The sequence below is a fragment of the Linepithema humile genome, chromosome 2, assembly GCF_040581485.1.
Source record: "Linepithema humile isolate Giens D197 chromosome 2, Lhum_UNIL_v1.0, whole genome shotgun sequence".
Taxonomy (NCBI): Eukaryota; Metazoa; Arthropoda; class Insecta; order Hymenoptera; family Formicidae; genus Linepithema; species Linepithema humile.
This window is the reverse complement of record NC_090129.1, coordinates 21690230-21708534: the sequence shown is the minus strand read 5'-3', so window position 1 is coordinate 21708534 and position 18305 is coordinate 21690230. Positions and strand designations below refer to the sequence as shown.

Sequence of the window (18305 nt, the reverse complement as noted above, 5' to 3'; positions counted from 1 at the left end):
ACTACATTAACATCATAGCTATTATAAGTGTAGACGTTCTTGTGCGATATTCTTTTGTAACATGGTGGATTTAAATACTCTTTGTAGGGTAGTCTGCTCTATGATAAGATATCAACGCGTACGCGTCATGCATATCGCGTGGCACGTGCTCTTACTATACATTACATGCAGATTATTCTCTGACGTTTGCATTAAACTTTGGGAATGTATTCACAGATTAATCCTCCCCGTCAGAAATTTAATGGGACACTATCCTTTCCGAAAAGACAGAATTTTCAACATTGTATATTTTAATTAAATTTCTGGTTGAGCTTCCATTTTAGAGAGCGAGGGAGAGAATCTCGAAATAAAATGAATAATAAGATTATACACTCTTATCTCTGAAACCTATTTTATATTGGAATCTTTTAATTTTTATTATTAAATATATACATTCCTGGAATTGTGCAAAGGAAAAGATTTATTGTAAATTTATTAAATATACGGACGCGGATATAGAACTTTACAGAACACTCCGCAAAATATAATTCAACGGATCTTCGCGGTTTCGAAATCCATTCGACGAATCGTTTCGACACCTAACTGAACCGAAATTGTCCGCTTTCAGAAGCTTCCGCGAGTGAATCAACGTGCGATTACGAGATTGAATAATATGACTAAGCATCTCCGTAAGCGTGTATATTCGTACATGTTAATACTCTCGCGCGGATTACTCGGGACGCGCGAATACTTTTGCGGAACTTTTTACTTTCCTCACGCCGGAGTTGAATTTAGTTAAAACTTTCGAAAGCTCTTGGTTAACGGCCGCGAGCCGCTAGTGGCGAAGGGGAGTCGTACGTTTCCAATTTCTAGGAAAATTTTAAGCTTGAAGTAATTTTGTTGAACGGCCCTTCGTCGACGCGGTCGCCCGTGTATAATCTTAACATTCGCGCCGTGGATCAAACGAATGATTCCGACTGGGGGGGGGGGGGGGGAGGGAGAGATGCTTTCCACCGACACGTTTATTTAATTAAAAGTTTCCCCTTTCGATGCTGCGGAAAATGCATATATCGTCGTGTCGTTAATCCGCCGCCTGCGGTAAGATATAAACTCCGCGGGTGATTTAGCGCGCGGGAGAAGTGCGACTCTCGTCGGCGTGTTTTCACGTCGAGCCGCTGCGGTAACCGATGAACTCCTCCTGCGGCGAAAGCCGCTTGCACGCGGTCAGAAAATAGCCCCGGCTTTGCGTTAAAGAATAATGCGCGCGAATGAAAGCCTCTCTTTCCGGTCCAGAGAATTTAAATCGGAGCTCGATGAGGATCCGGATCGATGATCGCGCCAGTATTTACGTAATCTCGTTTCGGCATCGACCACATTTTCCGCGTGTGATGCGGACGACGATAACATATACGTTCTCATTTTCCGCGACGATGTTCAGCTGCGACCTACTCGAGTCGTCGCGGAGTCCTTCCTCCATGAGGCGGTGCGAATTAGAGTCTGGCTCCGTTCCAACGTAACGACTTCATCGTTTGCTCCGCGCGGAAGAAAATATTAGTGACATTACTCTTAACAAGGCGCCAGTATCTCGCCGACAATTAAACCGCTTTTTCCCCTCGTAAATTCCATTCATCCTCCGCCGTAGTCGTTTTCATCGCCGTCGTCGTCGTCGTCGTCGTCGTCTTCGTCGTCGTCGTCGTCGTCGTCATGTTGTTGTAGTATAATTTAACGTCGCGTGTTACGTACCGATGAATACGTGCCGCCCGGTGCATTACGTGACGACGCTCTGTTGCGCATTTTACATTGCAAACGCGCAATGGTTCGATATTACTCGTACGCAAGGACCGGCCAGGTAGATCGAGTCTGATGACATTTTGCACCGAGCGGATAAGCCGCGTCGATATAATCCACTTGATGTCCGTGATTGATGCCGATTGTTATGACGATCGCTGCGCTCGATTCCCGACATAATACAGAAATCCAGCTTTTCAGCGGATACTCTAGCGCGCCGCGTCCAGAAATTACTCGTTCGTTGACTTTGTTCGCGTTGAGTTTCCACGTGTTCATTAAAGTCGACTGAATGCCGTTCGCGACTAGACACCACCGTCAGCTAATTGCACGCGATACAAATCATTATTTAATTAATTAAAATTTCCGGCGCGATTAAGCGGAATTATCGGATATTCTTTGACGCATTAAAAGCGACTGTTTTAATTTTTGCGGAGTATACAGACCGAATTGTAATAACAAGTTATTCGTTTATTTTGTGCAATTACGTATACATATAAAGTTATATTTTTCGACGCTTTGATAAAATGGGACAGCGAAAAATTTGAAATAGGAATTACGAAATTTAACAAAAAAGCAGAGCGAAGTGGTGGGTCATAAAGTGAAATAAATATAGCGTTTTTTTTCACATAGTTGGCTATTTATTTAGGGATCCGCTTGAGTTTCGCACAGCTACTTAAGTATTAAATCTCTCGAGACTGCAGTAGTAGTAAATGCATTGTTAAATCTGCAATGGTGACCTACCTTTTCGCAGACCAACGCTGAATTTTTGTAATTGTATAATAATTTTGTCTGTATGGAAAAAAATTGTGAGAAATCAAAGTTTATTTAATCTTCATTCGTATATATGTAACTTTTTTAATTGCACATTTTACTTTTTTAACTACGAAACTTTATGAATGATTCGAAATTCTAAAAATTGTTTGCCAACTTTACGTAGAGATGCATACATACGTATAGTTACTCGGGGTAAGAAAGAATTTTTTTCAAAAGAAGTCGACCACACCGACGTCATTATTCATCGTTGTTGTAAATCACGTCTCCACCGCAAGGTTAATCAGCTAGTGGCGAGAACGCGTCACTATACGTTAAAAATTCAGTAAAATTAGAGCGCACCGCCTCGAAGTTCACGCGGCTGGCGTTAAGTTCTCGGGTGAGCGCGGTCGACCGTTCTAATATTTCATTTTCAGTCGCAAAAAGGAAGCGCGAGAAAGAGGTTGCCTGAGCATTGTTAGCGAGCGGTCCGCGCAAGCAGAAGTAATACCCGACTCCGCATTGTTTCCCATTTACGTATGCCCTCGCGCCTCCGGGAACTTCTTGTTTCTCGAGGTTTATATCTGCGACGTCCTCGCGCCGTACCCGGGGATCGCCGGCAACTTGTGTATTGAAACTTCTCCGGCGCAGCCCTTCGTCGTCGCAGCTCGTTCTCGTTCTCGTCCTCGCTCTGCGTTTCCTCGCAGCCGCGGAAAGGCGACATTAATTACGACCGTCAAGTTTCCCGACGACGAAAGTCCGTTTCAGCGCGCGGCGCGCTGCGCGTCGAAAAGTTTGCGGTGCCTTCCGCGGTAGCAATTAACGACACGTTCATCGGCGGTCGGCGGTTCGTCGTGCAACGACCCCGAAAAGGAGGCGACTCTTAAACATGTTCGTTCTTAAACACGCCCTTTTCCGCGTTGCCGCGTTTTTGGTCCATGTTTCTACTTGACTGCTAATGCGAGCGTAGCGCAAAATAAACTGCCGTGAGCATATCGTTTCGTCTTTCCCCGGCAAGAACCGCGACGAATATAAAGCGAGGATGGGAAAGAACCGTGAAGTAGTCGGCGTCTTATACCGGTCGTTGTTGCGACAACGCGCTTTACGCGCGTGGCGTTTACTTTTTACGAGGTCATCTGATGTCTCTTTTCCATTCGGAAGGAGTTGCGGCGTGAGTTCAGTGGAATGTGGTTTTGTCGATGTTTGTAGTGTCAATTGTAAACGGCGACGCTATTATGACGCAATATTCACAGTATATCTACGTCGGTGGGGGCTATATAAAATTTCTGATTTTAAAGAAGAGAAAATTGCGCTCGTATACAATGTAGGGTCTGCTGGTTATCATGAATATCTTTTTCGCACAAAATTTAAGTAGATATATCTATATGTCACGAATGAGTTTGATGTATGATAAATTACTTATTTAAAAGTTAAGGAAGTTAATCTCAGAAAAGATTTATGGTATAACAATTACCTATGTTGGGAGCAATTTTTTCTCAAACAATCTAATTATAAGTAAAGTTATTTTTGTGTACCCGATGAAAATGTTTTGTTACAAATGGTAAGAGTTTGGGATCATAATCCAATTTCCTAATATAACCGCATCATAATATTTGATCATTAATCTACTTTCAAACAACGTTCGCGACCATCGAAGTGAAACGCGCCGAAACTTCTGACAATCCCGCCATCCGCGACACTGACATTAATTACGGCGTAGTCAAAGGACTGCGACGAGCGCCGAAAAGTTTGCGCCTGTTTACATTGCCAATTAACAGTTGCGGTACGCTAGAGCTAGAGACGATATAGGCACGTTTCCGTTGAAGTAAGCTTCTTGCTATCCACATTGCTTTTTCTTCTCTCGCTTTCCGCATCGTTGCATCATTCGTAGTTCCAACGCGAAATAAACCATCCGCGTGCCTTGACTGTTCTTTCGGAAAAAACGGCAGAACGTATGTAAAGTGTTTTGCGCAAAATGTGCACTGCGCTTTGGAATTATGTGCTTTGATAAATTTCATGCCAATTTTACTTTTTAAAACATTTAAATCAGAATAAAATTGTGAAATAAATATTGAATTAATATTGAAAATTATGCATAATCTTGTTGAATTATATCTGTAATAAAGATAAGTAAGAAATTTTTACTTCGTAATTGATTTTAGCAAACTCTTAATTTGAATATATTTATAATTTAAATTTAATTTCCAATTAAATTTCTATTAGAAAAAATTCTCATCAAATTTATTAATGAAGATATTTCTCAAATAGGTTAGATACTGTGTATATCTTGTGCATAATTACAGTAAAAATACATGTCGAAAAAAACATGTCTTACACACGTAATTGACTGGTTATAATGCACTCGTTGTATTGCCGCGCCGCTCTCTAAATTCGGTCGAACGGGGTCGCCAACTTAATGAACATCTCCCGGCTCGGATTTGCAAGAATAAGTGGCAGATTACGACCTGGCCGTAAAAAGTTCTTCCGGAAAAACGACGTGTTTAAGCGCGTCATTAACGATATTAGCGGTTTCGCACCAAGGTGCGGTCCACATTCGCGTACTCATCTTAAACGAGCTTTTTCACGAAGCTTGAAGGTTTCCAAATCGCACGATTTACGAGACGGTTTTAGTATTAAAGCTTTAACGAGGCCATACAGCGAAGCCATCTTATTTTCATAAATTTTAAGCATAAGCGCCGAAATGTAACAGGAGCAGCTTGCGGAATCGGACATTGAAACATTGAGATTCATCATGGCCGCTATTCTTCATACTCGGAATATGAAACGAGGCCTCCTTTAAAGAATCGCACACTAACTTCCCCGCAACATGCTTCCAGGTTTCTGTTTGTACGGACCGCAATGTAGGCAGTTTAATTATCCTTTCTTTAGTAACTTTTCCTGCGTGTATAAACCCGCAAACCGCATGATATTAAATTAGAAACATGTAATGCTTAAAAAAGTAACTCACAGGCTTTATTTTAACGCATTTACCAAATCGTCGTTGATTATTTGTTTTTTGTTTGACAATAAATACTAACATTTTTTTCTCTGTGTCGCAATTTTGCGTGCGGTGCACGTAAGTAGTTTGAAAATGGTTACAGTTGCGTGGCAGTTTGGGAAATATGGATACATCATATATCTCCACCTCTCTATTTTAAGGATTAACTGGATAAAAAAAGCACGTGTCCGTCGGGATAAGCAAAACGCGTATTGAAACATCCCACCTGTTCTACCCGTCGCAAAAAAACGCGCGCTAAACTGCCGCGTCGACAAACTTTGCCGCCCGTGACACGGAGCGTGTGTAGGAAAGCCTGCTCTGCCAGCTCGCTGCAATTAACAACATTCGCGGCTGTATTGTCGACTAACGCGGAGGCATGTACATGCACGCGGTGCACCGTGATGACGCGATCTGGGAACGAAGCGAAAGGAGAAGGGAAAGGAGATGCGAAACGCGCTTACCTATCTTCCTTCCTTCCTTCCTTCGAAACACGCTTTTTGCGCTCTCGTTACCTTTTTTTTTTCCTTTTGCTTCGTTTTTCTGTTTAACCCTCCTCTGCGAGTCCTCCTTCCATTGCGCGTCGGTAATTTACTCGTAGCACGAAATAAACCACCGTTACCTTGACTACCTTGACTATTCCCCTGTCGGGTGTTTCCGTGAGTTTTCACGGTTGCGTTTTTATCGCGCTGTATCGCGCCGTGCCATCGCGACTCCGTCGACATTGGTTGTGCGGGAGGAAAGGGGGGGAGAGGTCAGCAAGATAGGGGAACCGGGGTTTACTTGTTTGTGGTGTCCTTTCAATGTGAGGCTGGGTATCATCGCCTTTTTGGTGCCCCATTGGGAACGATGCGCGTTTCAGTTTCGTGATCTACGTTGCTTTTTTACGTTTCCCTTTACAAGTTGGCGGATGAATTGAAGGAAAGTCCGAGATAGCTGCGAGCTCTATGTATCCGGCTTGCATCCTTGTGTAGTTTGTACATGAAATGGCAAAGGAGAAAAACGCGCGTTGACAAAATAAATGTCTAGTTAAATGTAATTTTTTTCTAGTTGAAAATATTTCTTCCAACATACTAACTGTGTGAAATGATAAAATCATATGATAAAAATACGGCCCGCAGCTATCTTTAGTGAATTGAGTAAAGTGAATCATGGGATCTGGGAAACTGTTGCAAGTGGAAATTTTATGAAATGTAAGATAATATTTTAAAATATAATATTTTCACATTTATTAATATATTTTTATTTAATTTATTCTTTTATGGCTTATATGGAAATTATCTAGTTGTGCGCTTCACCTTATTATTTTTAAATTGTAGCAATGCTTCTCCGCTAAAAAACGTTATACATAGAATTTAGCATTTGCAACGTTTTTCTGAGTATCTCCTCAATTCTGCTTCGCACATATACACAATTTACTCTTACGATGCTATGCCGTGCGTTTATTTTATATTCCGGAAGTTTGCCGCGCCATACGCTGTGTCGTTTGCGACTTTCCGAGAACTCGGATTGCCCGCGATGTACGTCTCACCGTGCCGGAACGTGCACCCCACACGTGAAGAGTCGGCATTACCTTGCAAATAAAAAGAAATTTGATTTTATTCTCTGGATTTTCTTCGGAAAATTTCATAAAATTTTTTAGAAGCTCTTGAATATTCCCCGAGCGATCGTATCTCTGCTCTGCGATCTTCCGTCGTTGCCGGCAACGCCAAATTGTCCTTCCCGTTATCCGTATCGCGATCATTTCTGACGCGGATTGCGATATTCGAGGAACAGTTAAAAGTTGGAGGAGGTCGTCTGATCGGAGCGGGCTGTTCCTTCGTAGAATCGCAGTTGAACTGGTTTCACCCGACCGCGTAAAATTTCGGAGTATCCCGGAGTGCTGACTAGGGCATAATCTAATTTTGAAAGTTGCACGAAGTTGCGCTCGGCAAGGCAAACAAGAAGCGGCGGAATAGTTCTCGCGAACCGATTTTTCTAGAATCGAGGAAGGCATCCTTTCGAGCTTGCGACTTCGAAAGCTCTGGTATAACATCCGTGTTACGCGTAAGATCCTTTCTTTCGTTTCCCTGAAAAAGACAGTAGTTTCGACAGGTGATGGTTCGTTCTTTGATAGCGCACTGTTGCGGAAAATTTGTATCGCTATTGATACGCATTACGGATGCAACGGTTTTTACAGTTTTAATTAATTTCCCAATTTGCCTGTAAATGCGCGCAAAAACTTTTAACAATACGAAATTTAAATGACACTTTCATTTCGGCTGGAAGCATGTTTTATTGAGGAACATAAACGGACCGTTTTAGTTGTGTTACATGGTTCATTCCTAATTCATTAGCGGCGCAATCTAGCTTTGTAACATTTACACATTTTCCCGGGAACCTCAGACGCGAAGTTTCAACTGTATTTTCATCAGGTTTAGAAGAGCAACCGTGGGTTGCCTTTACCAGATCACGATACTGTCGAGTTTTGCATTTGCACAAATACAGGCATGTAAATACACGTAATTCAAACCCGGCAGGCCAGCCTTCGGGCGGTACTTCTGTTAATTCTATTGTACTGACGGCGGAGAAACGTCAAAAACCTCAAAGTGAGTTGTAGTAAATTGTATTGAAAACTGAGTCAATTGTACTGTAATATATTAGTACCTGAATTATTTTCAAAGATATTCAATGATGGTTATTATATTTATTTCTTTTGTAGATCACGAAAAATGTATATGTAGTTTTTCAGGAAAAAAATTATTTTCTAATAAATATATCTCAAGATATGGAAAACAAGAAAATTTTCCATTATTAATGGTCGAGTTGATTCATCTTTTTTTAAATCCAAATATTAGTAGCATTGAATTTTTATTTGCATACGTGTCGATGCGCATCGATCGTGGAAAGATATCGTGGAAAATATTTAAGTCGGCATTAATCGGGATAAACTGTCTCTTTCGGTGGGATCGCCAGCGAGCTTTCGCACAGTCAATGACCGGCTAAACGCGTACAGAGCTTCATCAAACGCTGGACCGATCAAAGGCCGCGAAGTCTCTGGTGGATACCTCTCGTTTGTTCGATTCGAGGACACGCCATTATCTCTTGCTCCTCTTATTAACGAGCTTCGTGGCATCGGGACCGACCGTTCCATTATTCCGAAACGATGCTCTCATGATGGCGGCACGATGAGGGATTTTACGAGACAAGGGACGAAAACCGTCCGCGGCGCACAATATCGAGTTTGTCCGACGTGTTTACGGATTCGTGCATAATGTGCATCCCAACACAACGCACCACACCGCACACGCGACCGCGTACTTGTCCTCGAATAGTATCGGAAGCTCCGGTCACTGTCGGTACGCCTTTCATAAAGTCATTATCCCTCGTTGAGAGCGCGTCGACGCACTGCCAGTTATCGATTATGCATCCTAGTCATTATCAATGTACTTTCCAATATTGCGTTCTATCTTCTCACACTGTGTTGCTATTATGTTTATTAAGCGCGAACGCGCGGCGTGTAGTACGATACACTGTAGCGCGGAGCTCGACAATCAGCGTCTCTTAACGCTCTGCAACGTAAGTCACGGTATGTAGCAACAAAGTAGCGTTATTATGAGCAAGTATTTATCATCTTGTTCTTAATCTTCGTATTGTTTACTTTGAAAAGTAAAACTTTAATTTAAAAGAATAGTATATTTTTTTAATACTTTGAGAACCGGAGAATTTATCTTCTTGTGTAATTAATTTAGTTAATTTAGTTAAATTAAAGTTAGTTTAATTAGTTCTAGCGAAACGTCATAGAAAATTACTAAAGTACATTGTGTAAATAAATTTTTTGTCAAAAAAAGTTATGCTTTTATTTGTGATTATACATACGAAGATCTAAATATTTCATTAAATGACAAAATATGTCGGGAACAACGTCAAGTTGCAAGAAAAACCACATCGGTTTTTTACTGTGTTTACTATAAATCTTTATATAAATTTTGTTTGTCCCCATTAAACATCCAATATCAATCGCTTTATGTGTACATTAAATCGATGTGACACATGAGTTTTTTATACTGTCGTAAATCACATTGATACTCAGTGCTCCGAAATCTGATATTAAAAAGATCAAAGCCGCAGTCGAGTTCGTCGCTTCTTGAGCAATATGCGCATTTATCCCGCTCGCTTTGCTACAGTATTTGCAGTCGAGACGTCGGCATTATATGCATCGCCTTTATGCACACGTCGGTGCGACTTCTCTCGGAATTGTGTATGAGGCCGCGGGTTGTCGCCAGCTTTATACTTCGAACACACGCGGATAGCCTTTCGTATTCGTTTGTACATTCATTATACTTTCAGTTAGGATACTTGATGTCAAGTGAAGTATGCATTATCGCACAAATCACTCTATTGTGATGGTTTTTCATAAATAAATTAGCGTAATCGAAGTTTGATCGAATAAAATTATCTTCATAAGTCATAAAATTAATTTGCATTTGCAAAATCTGAATTCAAAACTTAACCGAGGAAAATATATTTTAATATTTTATTGCGCGCCAGTGATTACTTATTTATTGTTTCCTTTTTATCATCTTCTCTTATAATTTTGTCATGAGTTCATTAACCTGCGAGACAGTTTCTTAGCTAGAAGAATATTTTTATTTTAATTTTATTTTTAAATAGTCCACAGTTTCGCTAATTTAGTCATTTAGTAGCGTCTTTTGCGTTAGTCAGTTTAATTATAAGACAACAAGACTTCACCGATAACAATTTTCTACGCGAGTGTTGCAGGGATTGTATTTCTAGAATGATCTAGCCGTGTCGAATTATAGCGTAATTAAATTGACTCAAAGAGTACTCGAACATTCGCTGCCATTCTCTTTCACGTCACCGTGAAAACGTTGATTGATCTATGAAATCAATATGACACTCGCGTACGAATAATAATCAAACACTACAGTGGACACGTTTGATTCGAGCTTTGTCGACTTTCAATTGCAGCCTGGCGAGCGGGTAGATTTGCGTCGTGTCGACATTGCGTGCCTAAGGGTTAAATTGCCATATATGCGACGTGGCGGCTGTGCACGTTATGCAACGTTATCTTTAGTGGCGTATGTGCGATTGCTAATCGCGATTTCGAGGTGTCCATGTATCTGGTTTATGTATCTCGTGTATATAACTTCGTGTTCGTTTATTATACTGGCATACTGTGAATTGCTCTTTCATCGATATAAATTATTCAGTAATTTCGCAACATGCGATTGCAAGTTAATGCACCGGAATAAATATAATTTTTACACTTTCAAGCATGATATTTACATTTAAAGGATAAATACTATATTAATTTAATATTGTCACAAACATTTGTTAGTTTACAATTAATTCAATTTTGTATTCAATATATAACGTTAGTTTTGATGCTTTATTTTGTAAAATCCCTCGGTTATATTATTTTTAATTCACATATATTGCAATTTATTTTTGCATTTAAGTTATATTTGTGTTTAATTTAACATTTGATGCAACGACATATCTGCAAATAATTTCTGCGATGAGATATGACTTATGCGCAGTGTTACGGAACGTGTGAATATCGAAGCACAAGAACGCTTAAATTTGAAGGATAACAATGGGATCCCATCGAACAAATATTAATGCGTTTAGATCGTATTGGCGTGGCGCATGTGCGCGCGTGTCGACGTTGGTGTCGTCGTCAACGGGATTAAGTTAAGCCGTTGTCAGACGATACGGCGCCCAGGCGCAACCCGTAAAGTCGCTCGGATACGGATGAAAATACGTTGTATTATTGATACGTGCGACAAGGTAAACACTTCCCGTGCGATATGTGTCTCTACGTGGAAGTCGCGGCAAAAAGCTCTCCAAGGGGGCGAACTATGTGTGGCGGAACGTCGAGTTCCCTCTCTATATTTACAGTCGAGATGCAGATACCCGCGTGCAAACATGCATCTTCCCTCCGCGAGTGAAGACACGTATATACGTATATATGTATACGTACGTATACGAAATCCCGATCTTAATTTTAACAACAGATCCTTCGGTGCATTTAAAATCGATTTTTTCGTCGGAAAAATTTCGAGGAAAGCCAGCACTTTTTTCAGCTTTTTCATATTTAATTAAATGTCTTGCCTAAAATTCAGGAGTGAATTCCATTTGAATTTAAAGGAACAATGAGGTTTTGTTATTTAATTGGATTCGAGAAGTTCAGTTTTCGGAAAGCACTTCATTTTCAATCTTTTATAAGTAAGAACACTCGAAAGCTATTAATATCTAGATATTTTAGTTAAGGAATTAATTTTAATTTGATCATATAATCAATGATTAAAATTATTGTCGGAGCTTTCGGTTCACTCTCTTTCTTTCTTTCTTTCTCTCTCTCTCTCTCTCTCTCTCTCTCTCTCTCTCTCTCTCTCTCTGTATGTGTTTTTCCTCGTGCCGTATGTAAAGTTCGACAAGGCAGCGGGGTACTTTCTTTGAGACAATAAAAGTCGCGAAGTATTATTTAAAAGTTGAGCATTTGAAATCGGTGTTCATTTCTTCTTTCACTTCTTGATTTTATGATAGCTATCGATATTGGAAATGGAATATTTTTGTTCTTTCGTTTCCGTTATTTCTACGAAATAGATCGACATGTATTACGCACTGAAAAATGCAATGGGGAATATTATCTTATGAATCTTCCCCAGAGTATTGTGATCTTACAATCTTAATTAAATTTAAAGAAAAATGAATATCGGACTTTATAAAATCTATCATACATAACAATATGAAATCTAAGGTACGTTTGTATAGAAATTGATTATGTTTCACTCGTTATCACTCGTGTTTGTATTCGGAGAAAATAAATTATTCAAAAAGGAATTCATTTCCTCTTTTAGTTTTATCATTGGCAAAATAGAGAGACACCGAGCGACTTCTGTCGATTCCGCGAAGAACGGAAAAGGAAAATTATCGCACCCCTTAGTGTTCCCGAGTCTTTTTATCTCGCGGCAAAGCCCCAGAACGCCTCAACAGAGTCGCTCTGTCTACACACCGTTGAACACACTCGAAGTGGTCTAATCGCGTTGGAAGTCAGCCTCCGGCGTGTATTTTTCCCTAACTTCGTTACGGCCGCGGTTATTTGCTCGCGCCTGTTTGTGCATTCGTTACATCGGTTTGCGTGCCGGTGCCGACTCCCTCCGACTTTTGACTTCGTTAGTTCGAGTTATGATTCGGAATCGCCGCAGGTGCGATTACGGCGCCACATGTAACACTGGCGTAGTCGATGGGAGATAAGTAAATGGACGTAGCTGCAGCGAACACGCTAAGTTGTTAATGCCCAGTTTTTCAACTCATTTAAGTATCATTTACTTTACATTTAGTTTGCTTTGATTTGCAAAATTACATTTGTAATTGCGAAATAAACATAATTTTCGAATATTTTAGCATTAATAGCTATTTTCTAGTTATTTAACATGATTATTAATTTCATCATTGAATAATTATGGTATAAATGTTCCATCGGTGTTTTTCCCTTTGTAAACAATCCCATTTTCGTCTCTATACGGATGTGGATCACAGAGAGATCCGATGTGGTGAAATACATGACCATTTTAGGAAAGCTAATTAATCTCGGTCGCAGGTTAGGTAAACGTTAACTAACGCGCGGCTGAAACGTTATCTTCGATCCGACATTCGGGGTAATTGTCACTGTGCCGGTCAAAAGTCAAGCCGAAGTGCCTCAAAGCCGACGCGTGTTTGCGCGTAACCCGAGGCGAGCGAAGGTGCCTAACCCTTCGAAAAGAGAGAGAGAGAGAGAGAGAGTGGAGGGTGATGGCGGTCGAAAACCCACGCGAATGGTGCGGTGTGGCGTGGCGCGGTTCGAGCTGTATTTACAGTCGAGAGATGCAGATATCCACCACCCGCGTGCAAACATGCATCGCCCGTATGTATGCACTGTGTGTGCGTATCGCCGCTGCCGCCGCCGCCGCCACAAACTCGGCAGCTTCAAATCGCGCTGTATGGCGCGCTCCATATAGTCTGGCGATGGTGTACTTTTCCTAACGTCATTATCTTCGCCCAGGGGATTGCACGGGCATTCGTTACGTCAGTCCCGTGTGCGCGTTTTTCTCTTCATTCCGTTCTTTCCCACCATCGTCGCCGGTATACACGGCGTCGTCGTAGCCGTCGTCGCGGATTTTCTCGTCAGTATGCTAACGCATTCCGCTAGGGTCGGGCGGATGAATAAAAAAAAAAAAAAGAGAGAGAGGGAGAAGAATGAAACGAGGGGAAGAGAGCGGGCAGGGACGGTGGAAAAAAAATAGCCGAATCGAAACAGCCCGCGGCAACCGACGCCGCCCGCCGCCGCCGTCATATTATTATTGTGCTCTTCGCAATATACATAATACATGCGCGCGGGTAATATTAGCGCGGTGAACGCGACGACTCTTTTGACGAGACGTCGTTACCGGCGCTTCCACATCTCTCACTCTTCCGGAGTCTTCGCATTTTCCACTCCCTCTCTCTCTCTCTCTCTCTCTCTTTCACTGTCGGTAGCATCCACTACCTTTTTAATGGTCCTTGTTCGCTTTTGCGCGCGAGAGTATTAATTTTCTTGTCACTTCTCGTTGGGTAATCTCACCGCGTGAGATTCGCTTTATTCGCGCGGTAGCCTCTTCTCTCTGCGTCTCTTCACTTTCTTAAATAGTAATTTACATGCAGATATATTGCGCACAGCCACAGTGTTGTTTGCAAGTAGCCACGAATATCTTGATTTTTAACACACGCTTTGATATGCGTATTCAAAAATTTATATTTAACTCTTTTTAGTTAAAGATGTTAGGCGATAAATTAATTGCAGCAAGGATTAGTGATTGTTTTAATATCGAAACATTAATTGTAATTTAGAGTTTAATTGTAGTCAATTTTTTTCTATTATATATTGAGTTATGCGTAGCTCTATACTATTTAATTCTATCCTTGTATTCGTTCAAGGAACGCGCTGAGTTAACTATATTACGAGTAATGATCGAGCCGCAGGAAACGCGTGATCGATCGGCGCTCAATGCATGCGTGCGTCATTAACGAACTGTAATATCGTTTCTGCGAAATCACGAAGATAGACGTACGTATCGCGAGCTCCGCGAAGTGATCAATTAGAGTTGAGTGCTTCAAGGATACCGATGCAATGCTGCATACTGAGAGAAAGAATATGTTGTCGCTTCGTTATTCGGTCGTGCTTGTTACATCGTCGCGAAATGCATTCTCGCGTGTTTCGTATCGTTGGAGTTCTCTAACGAGCGGTGTTGAACACATTAAAGGGTTCGTACGATTTAACCAAGCCACATATCGCATGACATTTGCATCCATTTCGTCGCTACGGGCTCGCATAATGCCCTTCTTGCATTTTTCATAAGGTGTGCGTGTGAAGTATCACGGTTGAAGGGAAAAGAGTCTTTTCGAAAATTTGGTTTATACTCGTATCTTTTTCTATTGTGTCAATTATTCAACGCGAATGTTTTCGAACGCGTGATAAATAATAAATAAGGGAAATAAAGCAGTTAAAATAAAAAAATAATAGCAAATATCGTTAACTATGATTTTTGTTTAAATTTGTACATACGCATATTTCATTTTTAAAAATTAAACCCCAAAAAAGTATAAAATTGTCGAAAATATTTTAACAAGTGTAAAATTGTGTACGCGAATGAACTTTAATCGTCGGATCATCCCATTGTTCGCATGGAAATAAAAAATCGGGATGCTGCACTCGGCTTTAACGAAAAAAAAAATCGTAATACTTTTATCTTCTACGAGAATGAATGCAAAAATCTCCATATATGCCCGGATTATTTTTACTGTTTATCGCTCCAACGATTTATCATACATGATGTCTCGCGCGACGGGCTTTCTCTCTCGACAGATTTAGCGAGACCTCGTCGCTCCGCACGCGCCTCATAAATTCGCGCATGTGTCCGACGTATAAAACGGAGGCCCTGAATTTCCAGTCAGTCAGTATTACAGCCGACGCCTTTCGTAAATCTGCGGGCCACGCGTGTAATTTAATAACGGCCGATTTTCGTCGCGGCGCCTGCTCCGTTTTCATAATATCTGCAGTTTTCGCAAGTCGAGCAGGGAGGGCTCGACAAACAAGGCGGTGAAATTCGCGCATACTTATGGACAATGAAGGGATCCGCGGATTGCGGAAAGTCTACCCTCGCTGTATTATTACTCCATCCCTCTCATTCTGCCTGCTGCCATCCCGTGCACGGAACTATGTCGAGAGATCGAGAGTGAACCGGGTCTTCGTCCGGGAGTAATTAAACGGAGCGCGTTGCGCCTTTAAAGACTTTGAAAACTCGTGCCGTAAATTACGCGTGCCGACGCTCACGTCGGCCGCGCGCCACCGCCTTTGCCCATTCGCTGACGAAGAAAAACGAGGCGCAAATATTAAGCCAAACCACGCGGCGGACGCTCTAACGTACAGAATGTTTCAGAACTATCAGATGCCAAACTATCAGATACCACAAATATTACAGATATTTCAATTGCTGATTCTTTGTTGAGCGTCAAATTGATTTGTCGAAAACATTTTATAACGGACTTAATTAATTATAGAGGTGAAAATTGAAAATTATTAATTCGAAATCTGCGTTAATAAAAATTTTATTGAACGTTTAATTTGAGAGATGATTGAGGATAAATTGTCGGCGTGTCCATTTTCTATATCGCGTGACTCGTGTGGTGGATATAAATATATCAACGTTGGAACAATTGCCATTTTTTGTAGTTTAGCTGATGGAAGACGGAACGAGTTTGAAATATTCTGTATGAGTACGTCTCGCTTTTTCGTCTAGTTCTCTATGGCCAGTATGGCGCACCATAGACTTTTCTAGTAATGATTCTTTGGCCCTTTCAATGTGCCGCCGTTTATCGGAGTTATTGCCGGCTGACGTCCATACCCCTCGCGCAATCCCGTCCCTCCTTTCCGGCAACCATCGGAAAGTAATGCATCAGGGTAACTGTTTCTTCGCGTTGGGATATACGATCTCAAAGGGTTAAATGGAAGTCCGGATTTTCAAAGTGTTCGACGAAAGAGCCGTTATGAAGCAGCCGAAGAACGCGTTTGACTTCCGATAATACATCGTGACGTCTTTCATTCGGCTCGATATTACTCGGAAAAATAGACGGAAGAATAACCCCCGGCTGTGTGCTTTTATATGAATTACCGTATCAAAAGATTGCGACGAACTGTAAATCCGTCTCATAGAGAATTCGTTATATTACTACTTGGGATTTTTTTTATTATTTCGGTGCGGCTAAACTTCTGCTATTGACTGCAAAAATCTCGTTATTAACTTTAAAAAAACTCGATTTTTTAGATACCTAGATAGTCACGAATAATATCAAGAACTTTTTTATAGCTTGTCTCGGATCAATTGTATTAGGTATATGTACATAATAGCAGATTTTCTAAGGTTACTCATATAGTAATAAAAATCAATATGTGCCTAAACGTGAATTTTTGACAATTAAAAATTATTATGGCATTATTGTCGACATTTTTATACAAAGATTTTCATCTTCAAATAGTCACCTGATTTTGGTGCTCACAAAATATAAAAAAATAAATTTTAATATTTAACCCTTATCGCACAAAATCCACCCTCAATCTGTCGAATGGTAAAACCAACAAGAGTAAAGTAGTCTAAAAAATCAACATAGAAAATCGTTTTTGGTTTACTTTTTTATTTTGTGCATGTATTTAATAGTGGAGGTGCTAACTTGATGAAAGTCAGCACCCCCACTTTCAAACACGAATTCCTGCTAAACGATTCGAGCACTAAAATCTGGAATAGAGCAAATTAGCACCTAAATAGCACTTTATTTTAATTTTTTGTGGTGGGGGTGCTAGTTTAACAAGGGTAATAATCTCGGGGATCTATTATTAACGGGTTGGTCTGGCACATCCTGTATAAAGTCGAATATATATCTTCATAAAAAAAAGTATTGATATATTCTGCTTATATTATCGTGAGTCGATCGGTAGCTTCAACAAGTATAGGACGAACCGTCGTAAAGTGCGTTAACGACGTATTTTCGAACTACGCGAAATTCGTGATATTAAGACTTTGAACGTGATCGTCAAGCGAGCAGTAACCTTACCGCCTAGATGTTATAAACTAGAGAGTCAGCCATTTTACGTTTAACACCTTCATTCGACATTAAATGACGGAGCGCACCTCTGAGCTACGCTGAAAACAGCGACAAGGTGTATTTCGATGCGTTTAATGCCCGATTATTCTGTGACTTTTGACTGCCGTTGAAATTCTACATAATAATTACGAATACGATATTCATTACGTACAACGTCGAAATTTCATGCGGCATTCCATTAAATTCCTCCGTCAAGATTGCCGTCGTTGCCACTGTAGATTGTTCAATATGTTTATCACGTGTACGAGTGAAGAATCTCGGAGATTAAGTACCGTGCGATATAATCCTAATTAGCACAGCTTTCAAAGGTACGCGACAAAATCCTGGTCATAATTTGCTTTGCGTAATTTCCGCCGTGGCCTTTTTTCACTTTCGCGGCATTTATAACGACACTCTCTGTCGTTCGTTTCATAAAGCGAATCAGTTTTCGCTTTGCAAATTTCACGGCGAGTGTGCGGACGGTGGAGAATCAAAAGTGGACTTGTTTTTTAAAAGTGCGCGTAACGCGTCGGTGACGAAGGAAACCTTTAAGCGGGAGCTTTAGCGCGGCATAATTATAAGCTTCTTTTACCGATTTCGCGGCAGCTGCACTGCACAGGATAATCAGATA

The 18305-nt window shown here is 40.9% G+C and overlaps 1 protein-coding gene across 1 annotated transcript in view; it reads left to right on the top strand.

The window, feature by feature from the left end:
* Positions 1-18305, top strand: part of LOC105670765 (leucine-rich repeats and immunoglobulin-like domains protein 1) — a 193235-nt gene that overhangs the window by 13058 nt on the left and 161872 nt on the right. The window lies entirely within an intron of this gene.